The sequence below is a fragment of the Xyrauchen texanus genome, chromosome 9 (assembly GCF_025860055.1).
Source record: "Xyrauchen texanus isolate HMW12.3.18 chromosome 9, RBS_HiC_50CHRs, whole genome shotgun sequence".
Classification (NCBI taxonomy): Eukaryota; Metazoa; Chordata; class Actinopteri; order Cypriniformes; family Catostomidae; genus Xyrauchen; species Xyrauchen texanus.
The window spans coordinates 31,028,305-31,044,801 of record NC_068284.1 but is presented as its reverse complement, the minus strand read 5'-3'; the positions used below and the strand labels follow the sequence as shown (position 1 = coordinate 31,044,801).

General features: G+C 38.4%; 1 protein-coding gene across 2 annotated transcripts in view; it reads left to right on the top strand.

Annotated features, from left to right (window-relative positions):
• The window catches only part of LOC127648729 (beta-1,4-galactosyltransferase 2-like), a 198,933-nt gene that overhangs the window by 126,754 nt on the left and 55,682 nt on the right, over nt 1-16,497 (top strand). The window lies entirely within an intron of this gene.

The window sequence follows — 16,497 nt, the reverse complement described above, 5'->3', positions numbered from 1 at the left end:
GATCGTGATACCAGTATCGGTTTTGGGACATCTCTGCTTGAAAACTCTCATTAATCATTGTAATTGCTTGGAAAACATTTACATTCTTTACTATTTCTTGAAGAACTTTTTGTTTTGTGTTTCAGGAAAGAAGAAAATGTATATAGGTTTGGAAGTAAATGATGAAAGAATTTTGGGTGACATTTTTGGGAAAACTCAATTTAATTCTGGGCCTTCATTAATAATAGATTTAGGCCTATGCCAAACAGCAAAAAATATAATTGTAATATATCATAGAGCAGAGAAATTTAGGTTTCTGTTGTTTTCTTGGAATATATTCCACATTCCATCAAGTCACAAAAAGCTCATAAAATAGAAAATCAAGATTCAAATCCAACAAATCAATGTAAACATCACCCACATGTACCCAGAGGAGAACTGTAAATTGCTGTCTTGTGTGCAAGTCTTCTAAATGACAAACAGCAAAAAGATCAAGCTCTTTTTTTGTTTGTTATGGTAATTGGCTCAATTATCTGGGCAAGGGCTCCTAAGTGAAAGTAATGATGTTTTCCCATATTCAGAGTGGAGTTCTCTTGTGCATGTGAGGTAGGAAGTCATGCCATCTGTTTATGAAATTGCCAGTGTAATGCACCATTTCTAAGACTTATGGGATTTGTAATTAAAGTTAAGTGCATAGGCAACACAAATCAAGAATCCTCATCCAAAACACACTCCATTTTAAATGCAGAATTCTATTAGCAGCTGCTGACTAAAGACCATTGTAAAATTTAAGGTCTAATTCTTTAATTGCTTGCCCTCCCTGTCTGGGGCTTTTTTGAGCAGGGCCTGTTTTGACAGCCATTTATGAGTGTGAATGTAATGCTCCAAGGAGCCGACAGATAAGAAAAAAATTATTCTCTAAATCAGGCCCTCTGCTCTGGTAATATATTATATATTTGTAGGAGCTTTTATTGTTGATGTTATATTATCCATTTTAAGTGCATGGCAACATTGAAAAAGAAAACGTTTATATTTTACAAAGCTGCTTTCCAATATCTCTTTGTTTGCATGGTACATTAATTGATAGCGGAATACAAGCTAACAGACAAGCAAGTACAGTGCAGTAGGTTATTGTTTCCCCCAAACAGATCAGCAGCATGATGTGTGCTGTTGTTTGAACTAGTATGAATTAGTCCTGTGAGAATAATCAAATATTCAGAATATGATTTTATTGTGCTTTTTGTCTAGCCATTAAGTTTCCTATAGAGCGTGTTATTAGATCAATTTCACAATCCTGCCTTGTCTCATACTTGCAGCTTCACGATTCCTGTTGCAAAGCGGATAGCAACAGTCTACTGGCAGAGTAATATTGTGGAATATGAGAGATTAAGTGATTTAATTCCCATTACAATGAAAATGCAAACTATGGGAAGACTAGTTTTTTCAATTAGTCAACCTCCCAATTAGACTTTGGAAACGTTTAATGTTACTTGATTGGTGCTATTTTAGTGCATTTCTATCTTTATAATGTGGAAGGCTTTTTTATCTTTCCACAAATTAAAAAAAAGCAGCATTTTAAACCATTTTAGAGCAGATACATAAATATTAAGACAAAAAATGTATATACTGAGATACAATTTAGCAATATCACACAGCCCTTATATAAATTATAAAGCCTATAGAGCCAAAGACTCTGCCCTGATTAACTTGGCCAAATGCAAAATTTATTAATTGATTGTTTTCCTTTCATGTAATCTCCATCATTTCTTAATTTCCATGGATTGCCAGCAAGAAGCCGTGGCAGAGAGACATTGTCCCCCTAAAGTCTGACCTTTTAAGTAGTGAGAAATTGAGGTCAGGTAGGGAGGCAGTCTAATTATGGCCTAAACCTAGTTAGATTAGCTGCAAAGGTCCTATATTGTATTCAAGGGTTCAGTCTGGCTAAATTTGATTTGGTTTTAGAGTGAAGTGATTCAACACTTCATCTGAAATCAACTATTGGAAAACCTGCAAAGTTCAAGCTAATAAGCAGTGCTGATTGGCTGTTGAAGGAGGATACATAAATTAAAAAGTTTTTTTTTCTGTGGAAAAACATGCACAGATGAATTGTTCACAATAAGACCACAGATGTGCATTAGTAAACAGGATCAAAGGATTAATTTTTACACACTAAAATTCAAAGCTGTGATGAAAAGTTGGCTGAATATGTTAGTATGCCACATATAAGGCTCAACAACATGGACTTTTGAATGATTAAGCATTCCTGTAATGTTGCTGGCAATGACAGGCAGATGAAGACAATGATAATGTGAAGAACCCAAGTGTACTTTATTTACAAAGTGCTATCCAAAAAACGTGAATCTAAAAGATAAATAAAACCTAGACTAGACTAGACTAGACTAGACTAGACTAGACTAGACTAGACTAGACTAGACTAGACTAGACCTGACACTGAACAATGGCAAACATCAGGGCTAAATACACAGACATGGGTAACAAGTAAACAAGACAACCAATCACAAGACTGAACTAATACTAAGACAATGAAACATGAACCAATGACGAGACAGAACTGATAACAAGATAACAAGACTCGTGAACACAAACCAATGAGAACAAAACACATGGAACAAGAGAGGATCACATGAGGGAACAGATCACATGGCATGGCAAAGAAACAGGAATAAACTTTCAAAATAAAAGTCATGAACACAAAACATGAACAAAACATAAACGTGACAATTCTCTTGCCTTTGTTTTCTGATGACCACAAATTAGTGAGCATTGACATTTTTATTAATGCTGGAACTATTGCTGAGTAACTTCCATTCACATCAGCACTCTTTTGTTGAACATCAAGTGACTTACATAACAGCAGATTCAGGTCAGGCTATCCAAACAGATGCCTGTTATTTATTACTATGTGAAACAAGGCAGCTGATGCAGATGCATTTTACGATTCAGGAGAGTGATTCTGAATCTTTAATCAAATGGATCCCCTCATTTCTGAGCACAGTGGAGGCATGGGACAGATGTTTAGTGAGATAATGAGGAGGGGTGAAGAATGTGAATGGTTGTATTCGAGCTAAGCCTTGTGGGGCTGCATGCATGTGGATTCTGCCAGAATTTTGAATTGGCATGGCACTATGGTAATTGTAGCTGTGTTCCCAAATATTTCAATAGAGTATGTCTCTGCTCCCTGTCTCTTTCATGCCAGCCCTGTTTTTCAGGATTTATTTGAACTGGTTGGGGTATAGTTTGCGAAGTTGTTTGCCTTGATCATCTCCGCAGAACTCAAAACAATGTACAGTTATCTATATGGAATGTGACAAAAAATGATGGATCTTCACTTGAAAATTCACTCTTGCTTTGGGACTCACATTTTAGAGAACTGATGACATTTGGCTCTGTAAATCTAAAGAAAGGTAAGAAGAGAAAGGAAAATAAGTCTTAAATAGTTCACTCTTAAATAAAAATACTGCAATACAGTATTTCACTCACAGACTAAAAATTGCTCTAGCTCTCAAAAAGTTTTGCATTTCCCATTATTTGCTTAAATATGTCTTGACAAGCTATATTTTAATGAACATAAAGGATTAGTTCACCTAAAAAATATAATTCTCTCATGATTTACTCACTTTTAAGCCATCCCAGATGTTTTCTTCTTCATCCATCCCTGATGTTTCCTTCTTCAGCAGAACCAAAATTATGATATTTATAAGCACATTTCAGCTCTCTATGTCCATACAATGAAAGTGAATGGGTGCCGTGATACTGCTGTCGGTTTGACGGTTCAAAAGGCATATTTAGGCAGCATTAAAGTAATCCACATGACTCCAGTCGATAAATGAATGTCTTCTGAAGCAAACTGATAGGTTTGTGTAAAATATAAATCATTAATTAAAACTTTGTTAACTTTAAAAAAAAAATTCTGCTGTCAGTCGACTCGTCATGGAGCTGTCACGTGACATAAGTGCAATGACGCATTCGCGCGAGAAGTTGGAAGTGTGCGCTTTGTATACAACAGAGGAATGATCATCACGTGAGAGTTAGGTAGTCATTTCAAACAGCAACCAGAAGCATTTATTTAAATTTAAAAACGTTTTAATTATTGATTTGTTTCTTATACAAATCTATCGATTTGCTTCAGAAGACATTCATTGGTTGACTGGATTACTTTTATGCTGCCTAAATATGATTTTTGGACCATCAAACAGTCAGCAGCGTCATGGCACCCATTCACTTTCATTGTATGGACAAACAGAGCTGCAAAGATTAAAACAGAATCTTTATAAGCAATGCGGATAGCCACGGTCTACTGGCACAGTAATATTGTGGAATATGAGAGTTTAAGAGATTTAATTCCTATAGCAATGAAAATGCATACTATGGGGAGACTAGTTCTTTCAATTAGTCAACCTCCCAATTAAACTCCAAATTAGAAACGTTTAATGTTACTTGATTGGTGCTATTTTAGTGCAGTTCTATATTTATAATGTTGAAGGCTTTGTTTAAAAAAAGTTAATAAAACATTATGTTGTTAAATGTTGTTTTGTTATCTTTCCTAAAATAAAAAAATAAAAATGTTTTAATCACATAAAAAAAATATATATCGTCTGACAGCGCTAGTTAAAATATTACTTATTACTATGCAATTTTATATTAGTGTATATAAATAAAAAAATATTAAATATAATTTTTCCTTGTGTTCATTTAGTGAAAAAGTTATATTTTTAACCAGATTTTTACTGTACAGTAAATATTTTAAATCAACTTGGCAACAATGGATGTTATCTGGAAATTATCTTTCCACAGATTAAAAAAGCTGCATTTTAGAGCAGATACATAAATATTAAGGCAAAATATATATATATTGAGATACAATTTAGAAATATCACACAGCCCTTATATGAATTAAATCTTAATTTCGGTTCTGGTGAAGGAGACACAAGGAGAAAGACATACACATCTGGGATGGCTTAAAGTAAATCATGAGAGAATTATAATTTTTGGGTGAACTAATTCTTTAAACATGAATGAGATTTGAGAATACTTTTATGGTACTTTAATGCCTTTTTAGCTTTAACCATTGGTCACCATGTTTTCTTTATATGGAAAAGAACAGCATCAATATTCTTCAAAACATCTTTTCTGTTATTTTCTGTTCTGTTTTTTCCAAGAAATTCATATGGTTTGGAAGAACATACTGCAGGGTTGAGTAAATGATGAATGATTTTTCATTTTTGAGTGAACAACCCTTAAATGCATGGATGTTTGGCCAAACATTACATACTCGGGTCTTTGAATCACAACTTGAATAATTTCAATAGTACACCCAAATGGCAATAATCAAATCATACTCTTCATGTGTTACACTTGCTATAGTTTGCTTCTTCATCATATAAAAGAAAGACTATGCTAGCTGAGGTAAGGGACATTCCATCATTTAAACTGGTGTGTATAAATGAATATGGTTTACTGAGCACATGATATGCTTGTTTTTCTCAACAAAAACATGACATGAGATACAGTATAAACATGATAACTGTTGTATGCCGAGTGTTTCTTTTTCTTCGATTGGATTTTTTTGTTTTCACGCATTGCTTGTTTAAATAAAAAAAAAAACACAGAGCATGATATAAGGTTGTTCCCCTTCTGTTACTCACTTGACATTGTGTCGAATGAAGCGACACTAGGGGACTTTCTTGAAGACCTCGGTTACCTCTGAACTTGAGAAAAGGCCAATGAGAATTTGGCAGACAGAAATTGCATGTCCCTCCCCCAGACATCTTTGCCCCTGGGCGCTTCTAAAAGCGAGTATTTCCCTAAAAGAGTCTATTTCTACATCCTGTTCAGGAGTCTTTTTTAAAGATGCCCTTCTGTCCCTGTCTAGTTCCTGGATGCATTCAATTTCTCTCTGCTCCTGACGGTCATAGACGCTGCCTGGTGTGTCTGGGATCGTGTGTCGCGATCACACTGAGGCGGCATTTGTGGATGGTTCATATTCTCACTGCGAGAACTTAACCATGGCAACGTTGCGGTCGCGGCTTTCCTTCCTAAAAAGACAAGGGATTGAGGACGACCCGGCTTGCGATGAAGGTGATTTCGCAGGGTAGATCCCCACGAAACACCCACCCCCCGGCACGCTCATTGACTTCCGTCCAGGCCCGAGGTGAGAGCGACTTGCCTCTCGGCCAGTCTGTTTACTCCCTCGAACCCGCTGAGCTGGATGACGAATTCGCCTCTGCATCATAGAGTGTCCCGGCATATGACGCAGAAGACTCAACTGGAGTGCCACCTTCGGGACGTCATGCCCTGTCTTAGGCTGACGCCCAGATGGCTGACATGCTTGCCTGGGCCACCGTGAGCGTGGGGTTGGACTGGAAACCTCCGTCCTCTCTGCAGCCCTCACGGCTAGACGATTGGTTCCTCGCATTCTTCCCTGAGGTGCATGATAAGCTGACAAGGTCGTGGAGGGCACCTAACACTGCCCGCAACCGACCTCCTCGCACATCCACTCTCACTACCCTCGGTGGCGGGCCGGCCCACGTTTACTCAGACGTCCCCCAGGTGGACAGAGCTGTTGCGATACACCTATATCCAGAAAATGCCACCACTTGGCGGGATCGCCCAGTGCTCCCCTCCAAGGCCTGTAGGATGACGTCGTCACTGACTGCCAAAGCCGTCTTCACGATGGCCGCAGAGGCAGCCCTTGACCCGCTAAGGGAAGTGGGAATCCGCACACTCAATTACCTTGACGACTAGCTCATCCTAGCCGACTCTTGAGAGTCAGTGTGCGCCCACAGGGACCAGGTGCTCAGGCACCTCAGCCGTCTAGGGCATTAGGCCTTCTCCGATGTGTGTTATTGTGTTAAAATAGACCCAGCCGCTTTAACTCTATGCGAGAAACATAGAGAGAGAAAAGGCGCGGCTGGTGTGGCCTGCTCCCATTCTTGGCACTTCGCTTTGTCCCCCGAGCTTAAATATTCGAATACCAAATTATTGATGAATGCCCTTCCTTAATGTAAATCAAGAAAAGGGAAATCATGCAGTAATAAACAATAGTGACTTTTAGAGTGATCATTGTGTAGTTTGATTAAATATGATTGTAAATTGTGTATAGAATTTAAATAATTAAATAATACTTGTATTTAGAACCCCTTTGAGCAAGCTGAAGGTGACTGAGGAAAGGAACGTCTTGGATTACTTTGCTGTAACCCTTGTTCCCTGAAAAAGCGGAACGAGAGGCTGCGCTGATTCAGCACTTTGGGAACGTCTTTTAGGAGTGACCAGCTCTGAATATGTGTGCAACACGTCAATAAAATTAACTAGAATGTATAGCCTCTGTTGGTGACATCATCAGAATGCACCAGTAGCAGGGCTATAAATAGATGTGCCACATGTGCATTGTCAGGTCTTTTGTCTGAAGAGCAGTCCTGGGACATCCTCAATCCATCAATGAAGCGCAGCATCTAGTTCCCCTTTTTCAGGCACAAGGGATACAGCAAAGTAACCCGAGACATTCCCTTATCAAAAGCTGCTCATAATGCTGCGCTGATTCAACGCTTTGGGAACGAGAATACACACTGTGGGTGTCTGGACCCCGTACGGTTGTGTTGTGTGTGCTCACAAGAGCGTTAGAGGTCTCAGACATGAGCTTGTGATGTTGACTCCAGGAAGTAAGAGCACGTAAGAGTGGCATGAACATCCAAACTATAAAATCTTATGAATGTATGTGGAGAAGACCAGCCTGCTGCATCACAAACATGCTGTAGAGGGACATCCCCAGCCATAGCTTTAGGAGATGCGACCCCTCTTGTAAAATGAGCCTTGATGCCTGCTGGGGAAGCTTGACCGCGCGACTCATAGGCCAGGGCAAAAGCATCCCACACCCAGTGTGATATTGTCTGTTTTGTGGTGGCCGTCCCCTTGTTATGAACCCTTGGCAGATTAGAATAGTTGCCCTGACTTATGCCACTGGCTAGGCCTGAAGAGCACGGACTGGACACAGTCTGTGAAATTTCTTCTGATCCGGCATTATAAATGGCGGAGGACAGAAGGCTTCAAGAGTGGCCATATGTACGGTCAAATAGAAACCTTTGGCAGGTAGTCAGGATGAAGGATGCAATATTGCTTTCAGCATTCCTGGGGCAAAGTCTAAGCAGGATGGCAAGAAGGACAGAGCCTGCAAATCCCCAATTCTTTTAAAAGAAGGAATAGCCATAAGAAAATAAAAACATCTTTAGAGTCAGAAGCTTGTCAGACACCGACTCTAGAGGTTCAAAGGGGGTCTCAACCAGACCCTCAAGGACTATAGCTAAGTCCCATGAAAGGATCCTGGTCCTAACGGGAGGCCTCAGTCGCCTAGCTCCATGACCAAAGCGAGTTGGCAAAGAATGTTTCCCTAGTGGCACTCCATCGATCAAGGCGTGGCAAGCCGATAGGGCGTTTACAAAAACCCTGAGAGTGGTGGTGCATGTGCCTGATGGTAATTTTTCCTGCAGAAAGAGCAGAACTGAAGCAATCTGGCAGTTAAACAGATCTGCATTACGTGCAGTACACCACCTTTCAAAGACACCCTATTTATTGGCATAAGTTCTTCTAGTAGAAGGAGCCCTAGCACTCAGAATGGTCTCAATAACTTCAGGTGAAAACCCAGTGTACCTCAGTTGGTACCCTTTAGGGGGCAGATATGAAGGTTCCACAACTCAGGCCAGGGATGAAATATTGTCCCCTGAGCTTGAGACAGGATGTCCCTCCTTACCAGTATCGCCCAAGGCAGACCGTGGAGGAGGGCTATTATCTCCGAGAACCATACTCTGTTCGGCCAACGCGACGCCTTCAGTAGGAGGCAAGATAATTGTTGACAAACTCTTGCTAGAACTCCGGGAGCAGAGAAACCAAAGTGAATGCATACAGGCGCATTTTGGGCCATGTATGTGCCATTTCGTCCAGACCCAGGGGGGGCTGGATGACTCAGAGAGAAGTAGATGGGACATTGCGATGTCTGTTAGGATGTGAAGAGGTCTACTTCTGCTTCGTAAAATCTTAGCTAGATTTGTTTCACTTGCTCGGGGTGGAGTTTCCATTCTCCCATCAGTATTTTTGTCTGGACAATAAGTCCAATCCCACATTCAGGCATCCAGGAATATATACTGCTCCGAGATTGCCCTGGGCCCAAAGTAGAATCTGTCATGCCAGTCTGTTTAACTGGCGTGACCGTAGACCTCCTTGATGGTTTATGTAAGAGACTGCCGCTGTGTTGTCCACTCGCACCAGGACATGGCAGCCTCTCAAATGCTGGAGGAAGTATTTCAGGGACAGAAATACAGACATCAACTTCGACACAGTTGATGTGCCAATCGAGCTGATTGGCCTCCCATTCTCCTTGAGCTAGACGACCACTTAAGACTGCACCCCAGCCTGACAGGGAGGCATCCGTTGGTAGCAATCTGCGATGGCAAGACGCACCTAGAGTGGGACCTAAAGCGAGGAGCCGGTTTCTGCACCAAATAGAACAATAATATGTGAGCAACATGTATGTACAGGTTTTTATTTTTGAGAAAATAACATTTATGTGTGGTTTTTGAAAAATGATATTTTGAGTCATTGAAATAAGGCCATATATAACACATACTAAACGATTGTCCACAAGCCTTTTGAGGACTGGATCTTGTAGCCTAGCGTTTTTGCTACAAAATTATGTGAAAACCGTCATGATCACTCATTCATACAAAACAATATACTAATTTAACTTCTGTTAAGACAATTTTAGTGTTAGAAAAGTCGTATGCGAGGAGACGTGAACTATCATGAATACTGAGGTGATTCACACCTGAGGAGACAAAAATCATAAAAAATGATTTATGAAAGGGCAAAAAAAAAAAGCTGACACTATTACATGTCTACATATTCACTCTGGTAAGTAAGCAGTTTATAATTTTGCCCTTTTTTTCACTATACAAAAGAGAAAGTTTGAGGAATACTAAAGAGATGTGGCCTTTACTCTGAAAAAATGGATGAGGTACAGGGGGTGCATGGATTGATGTCCCGGGTCATTAAAGACCCAAAATATGTATTAAAGGGTTAATCGTACCAACACTAGTACCTCTATAGAGACCATGCCACTCTCTCTCACACACTCACGCACGCACTCACACACAAACATAAATAACTAATTTAACATGCTCATGAATGGCTACAGACACTTTGCTTATTTGGATTTCCTATGGTGGATCAAGGGCTAGCTTTCTGTTACACATATTATGAAGAACAATATAACATGTCAGGGGTGTCTCTTGGGAGGGAGGCACTTGGAGCCAGACCAGCGAGGAATATAGAGAGGATCACACGCAACCCAGCTCATGTATTTCAGAAAATATTCTTGATGCTGTGAGAAGTGAAAAAATGTAGCCTAAACATGGAAAAATGATATTATATTTTACATAAATTTTCCCCTCCATTACATTCCTAATAGCATGGGGTGAATTACAATAGATAATAATAATTATAAAATATTAACAAATAACAATACAAAAATAATTAAAAAAAAGGTGCTAAATAATGGTAATTAAATCAATAATAAAAATATACACTGTACAATATAGAATTTAACAAGACATTTATTATAAAAAAAAGCCTAATTTTAAGGTTTACACAAAATTAGTTTAAGAATAACAAAATGAAATAGCTAAAACAAAAATGGTTTTAAAATTATTATTTTTTAAATTTCTCAATTAAATTTGATGGGTTTCTGGTATGAAATTGAATTACGTAAATCTTAAATTATGTTTTTGAGTGCATAAATGCATTTTGTTAATTAATGATCAAATAATTTGTCACATGAGCCTGTGTTTGCAGAACAGGATGTTAGTCACTTTGTATGGTGGACTAGTCGTCATCGAAGCTCAACAAGTGAAATATCACCCACAAGTGCAAAAATGTCATGAAACACGAAAACCAGCAGTTGCAGTTGGCCTACTGCGGTCAGCTGCATCTACAGTTTAAGATTTTTAGGAAATTGTCAGTCAAGACAAACATTTTGTGTCCTGAAAATGATAGAAATTCTGTATTTATAAAATTGTCTTGACTTTATATATGGATGTGTGTGAAAGTTTGTAAAGAGTACAGAGATGTAAGCACAAAACTGTGGAAAAGAAAGAAGTTCACATGTTTTTAATGATTTTAGTGCTGTCATAGAAAGGGAGAACAATATGACAAGGGGCAATCCTGTCATAGTTACATTTGTATTTATTTATTTTTGTACCAAACTGCATAAAAAATAAATTCTGCATATGTTTTCCATTTACCCTGGTATTGTTTTTACTTCATTTACAAGTTGTGCCTAATGGTTAATACCTGAAAAAATATATTTTATTTACTTATGTAATTTCAGTCAGAACCACTTCCATCAAAAAATACTTTCTTGAATAAAGAATGAATAATTTATTGATAGTACACAAATTAAGCATCTGTTGGTATTGGCGTTATGATTCTGATCTGGGCAAACTTCCCGCATGCATGGATGGTGCAGAGAAAGCAGTGAATTAAACGCCCCCAGGGGTAACAGAACAGATTCACCCAGAAATTTTACAACATTGTATTTTTTTCCAAATATTCAGGCAAAATGGTACAATCCTTCACTGCATAATAGATCAAATTAACTCTTAATAAAACTTCAAATACTGAATATCTTGTTGCTCATTTAAGAACAAGGCACAATAGTACAATGAAGATAGGAATTCCAACTGGCAATCAATTGTAGTCTTAGAACACATATCAACAGACACAGTTGTAGAGAAAACCAAAAGGCAAAGTTGCCATGCAAGATATGGAGGTGTGGATGGAGGAGGGTGTTAAGTGCAGCTTGCATCCATACAATGGAAAGAGAGCTAAAACAATGAATTAAAACTAATCTAATTAATGACTTAAATAGAACCGTTCTGATGAGAGTCTGAATTGTATTGTTAGATGTCTAACGTGACACTTGTTATTTTTATCTATTTATAATTACACTCAGATATGGCTCTTTTTTGGTAACATATTTAGCGTGTTTGTTTAACAGGTGATTCAGTTTTTAAATAAACTTTAAATGTAATATTTGTATTGGTGGTCTCTGAGATCATCAGTATTATTCTGTATTATTCTATATTTTAATAAGGACTTATATTTTGACACAGTAATTTAAGGAGAGACTATATTTTGATTTTTACGTTCAACATTTTCCTTCCTAGAAGTCCACAGAGGAAAATGCTTAACGTGGCTTAACAATTCGCATTGGTGATAACAATAACGTCATGTAAAACTTGTGTCACCTCTTCATTTGTAGACAGTATTCTTATTCAAACAAAGGCCACTGTATGTAAAGTCTTTACTTTATAACGTTTTCTATGGAAAGAATTTGACATCATTCTTTGTGCTTTGTGTTTAGATTATGGCTCTTAAGTAAAAAAAAAAAAAATCTTTCTCCTTGAATTACAGGGTCGTTGTTTTGGCAGTAAATAGTTCATTGGACAAAGAAAGCGTGATAAAATTAGTTTTATACCTGGACGCTGTTTTTAGTACATTAAACCATGTTAAGCATTTTAGAATGTCCTTTAAACTTCATGAACAGGAGCATAATAAAACCAAGTGCTATGTAATACATGTATTTATGCATCAATTATCAGTTTGTGAATGCCAAACATAAGCAAATTCTATGAATAACTGAATCATTAGTGTTTTATCGGCATGCGACAAGTACAGCAACGATACAGTTTTGACTTGTCCATATTTAATGTGCTTAACTGCTGTCTGCTGCATTACATTTCAGAGAGAGGTTCACAGATTTCCCGGCCAAGCAAAATCTGAACTTGAGAACAGAACCGTTTCAGTAAAGAAAGAAATATACTAGATGTCTGAGTGGAACTTATGAGAATGTAATCAAATTATACTTTTAGTCAGTGAAACAAAGTCAACAGTTTATTGCCATGACTGATTGTTGCAATATCACTTACTGTGGCTTTCAGGGAGATTTTTGTTTTCTAAATCAACAATCACCAACATTAACCATCCTAAACCAGCATGTAAAGTCATGCTGGTCTAAGCTGCTCTTTTCAGCAGGTTCACCATACTTTTTTCACCAGAAGATTTGGAGAAATGGAGGCAGATTGTTAGGGAATGCTCAGTAGATTTATTCTTGTGTCTTGTCAGTTCTTGCCTTGCAATATTGTCATGCTTTGTAATTTATCATATACTTTACAGTCCACAACAGCACAAAAACACAGAGGGGAACGGAAATTTGACTGGACATCCATGTTCTTTATGTTAAACACAGGATGATTAATAGTGTCTCATTTTGCTTTTGTGAATACTTCCATGATATCCCTGTGGTGGCAGTGTTGCCTAGAACAAACAATGAAAAACGTGGCGTGTATTCTCGACCACTGGACTGATACCAGCACATCAAAATCAAATTAGCAAGGCCTTGTTGGGCTTAGTACACAGATTATTGTAGAGACTGAAGAGTGCAGTAACTCACTTTGACTGGAGGACTTACATCAAATATCTGGTTTATTAGCTGACTGCAGGTGTTCTAATAGCCTTGATGTAAGCTGAGTGCAAGCAATACCATCTATGACTCATTCAGTAGCACCCATGGACAGGTTGAGATATCTTAAACAGCTTGTCCAACCAGAACTGGCCCAACCCTGCTGAAGGCAATAAAGTGTGTGTCGAATCCGTTATTCCTTATGGTGGTGCAAGGACCCAAACGACCTGGTAGACCAGCATAGCCATGGTGTTCACCAGTGCTGGCCTAGCTAGCTTGTCCTTGTTAGTAACCTTGTTGACCATAGGTCACTTGCTTGTTAAGCTAAGAATCCTGATGGAGACACTAGTACAACAGCATCCAAAACACATTATATGCTGGTGACAGCAACACTCACTGGTCTTTTCAGCAGGGAGACTCCTACCACCAAGTTTGATTTGCAGACATATATAATAAAAATGACTCCCTACAAGATGACTCACTCTTGCATTACCTCAGTCCAGAATGCCTTTTTCCTTTGTTTAAGCAAAATCCTGATGCTTGCGAAGACCAGTGAGGGAAGGTAGCCTCAAGCATTGTTTGAATGATTTGTTTTTAATGAGATATTCCAAAATTCAACAGGTGTGGGCCGTTAGAATATCATATGGATTTAGTGTCCGGCACACAACATGAGTGTGGGCGCAACGTTGCTTACTCTAATTAGGCTCACTCTAATCTGCTCCAAGGCTGATGTAGGCCCAGTGATAATATATATATAAATGGTGCACTGATAGAAAGGCAATAATTCATTGACCTCTCATGCACTGAAGAGAATAACCAAAACCATCTTACATAGGAATGCACCAATATGAAAAATTTGGCCGCTATCGATTTTAACAAAACATCTTTATGCTGATACCGATATTTTGCCACTTACACTGTTTTACTTAGGAATTCTTAAAAAATGTATTAAGAATTAGGCTACAAAAGCTTTTTTTTTTTTTACTGTTCTAACAATAAATTGAACTTTGTAAAGCGCTTTGAGTGTAGTGTCTGAAAAAGCACTATATAAATGCAACATTCATTCATTCAACATTCAAATAATTTCCTAAAAATATTATTTTTAATCTTAGATATCAAAGTGGTTTCAAAGCATTTTGGATGGTTTCCCTCATCATGTAACCTCTAGGTAAGTGCCACTTTCACAAGGATCACATCCATTTATTATGTTATGTTTCTGGATTAATGTGAGAATGAGAAAGAATATAAATTGGCTTGATCCATGACATTATTGTCTGCATCTGCCTGGGAGAAGAAGGATAGAAGGAAGGTAGGGTGAAAAAGAAAAAAAATGGAAAAAAGTGAGGAAAGAAGGAATGGATAGAGAGAAAAGATACAAGGAAGAAAGTGAGAAAGGAAAGAAGAGAGAGAGGGGAAATAAGAAAGCAGGGGAGAGAGAAGATACAAGGAAGGAAGGAAGAAAATAATGAAGCGAGAGAAAGAAAGGAATGGATAAAGAAAGAAAAAAGAAAGAAAGGAAGGAAGAGAACAAATAATAAAGAAAGCAAGGAAGGACTGAAGAGAGAGAAAGAAAGGGAGGAAAAAAGGATGCATGGGACAAAGAAATGAACGAACAATAGAAAATAAAACAAATAAAGATTGCTTTGAAAGGAAGAAGGAAGGAAGGAAAAATTGAGAAAAGAAGGTGAAAATAAAGGAAGGAAGGAAGACAGAGAAAGAAAGCAAATAAAAAGTGTGGAAGGAAGGAGAAAACTTAGGAAGTAAAGAAGAAAAAAGTACAGAAGGAAGGAAGGAAGGTACAATGTACTGTGAGAGTACATTGCCTTCATCCACCCCACCGAATCGATCAGGAAGTAACAGTGCCATGCTATATCTCGTTTTGTCTGATTGTTTTCCATACAAATCTTTGTGATGCCAGGATATTGATGAAATGGAGACACTCAAATTGAATTCTCAGAAACGACCAAGGTTTGTCTTTAAGCAGGCTTTCTGTGCTTGGATAGGCACCTTTCATTATCCTAAATTAGTTGGCCTGGCCAGATGCTAGTGCTGCCTCATCCTTCTGCTCAGAGCCTCTCATACAGCCATTGATAAGACAAAAATGTATGTTTGAAGAAGCGTTTTAATTGAGCTTTGCTGATAGCACAGGAGCTGTCAGGTGGCAGTGAGTAACAGTAATGAGCAACCCTCTCCTAAATCAAAGCAACTTCCAAAACAGCAAAATTGTTACCATTCTGTCTGTTAACAGTGATCTCTGTTGCTCAGCAATGAGAAACATCAAGCAGTTGTTCTAAGCATGATGCTTGACACAGCATTTCTGTATAGAGCAGTTATGTCATTTGAGTACTGTAAATTGTACTGATATTCAAAATGTTGTGAGCAGCAGAAAATATATGTCACAACAACCCTGCTGGAAAGACCAGCTTTGCCAGCATGAATATCCAGGCTGTCTATCTGTCACAGTCTGTCTCCCTCATGTTTCCTAGGACTCTTGTTTTGAAGTGTTTTCCCAGACTACATTTCCCAGTATGCACTGCCCTTATCACTGCCATCTGTTCCTGATTGTTCTCACCTGTTTTCCATTCCCTCATTAGCTTTTGTTTGTAGAAATACCCTTTAGCTTTGTATTCCTTTGTCGGTTCTTGTTTGTTGTTGCTTTGAGTTCCTGTTTGTTGTTTGACTGACATAATTTTTATTAAAGCCTGCACTAGGGCTGGGACGGTTACCGCATTACCGCAATACCGCGGTCACGTGACTCCAACCGCGGGTCTGAGTTGTCACCGTCGTCACCGCAAAAAAACAAAAACAAACAAAACATTGGCCTGCACATGTGTGCACGTTGTGTCTAATGACATGGATTCGTTGTGTCTAATGACATGGATTCATTGATTCTAATGATATGGATTATGTCTAATGATATTAGCCTACATGGATTCAAGGTTTTCTAAACAAAACTTATCAAAATATGGAGCAAATCCGACCTTTCGCGA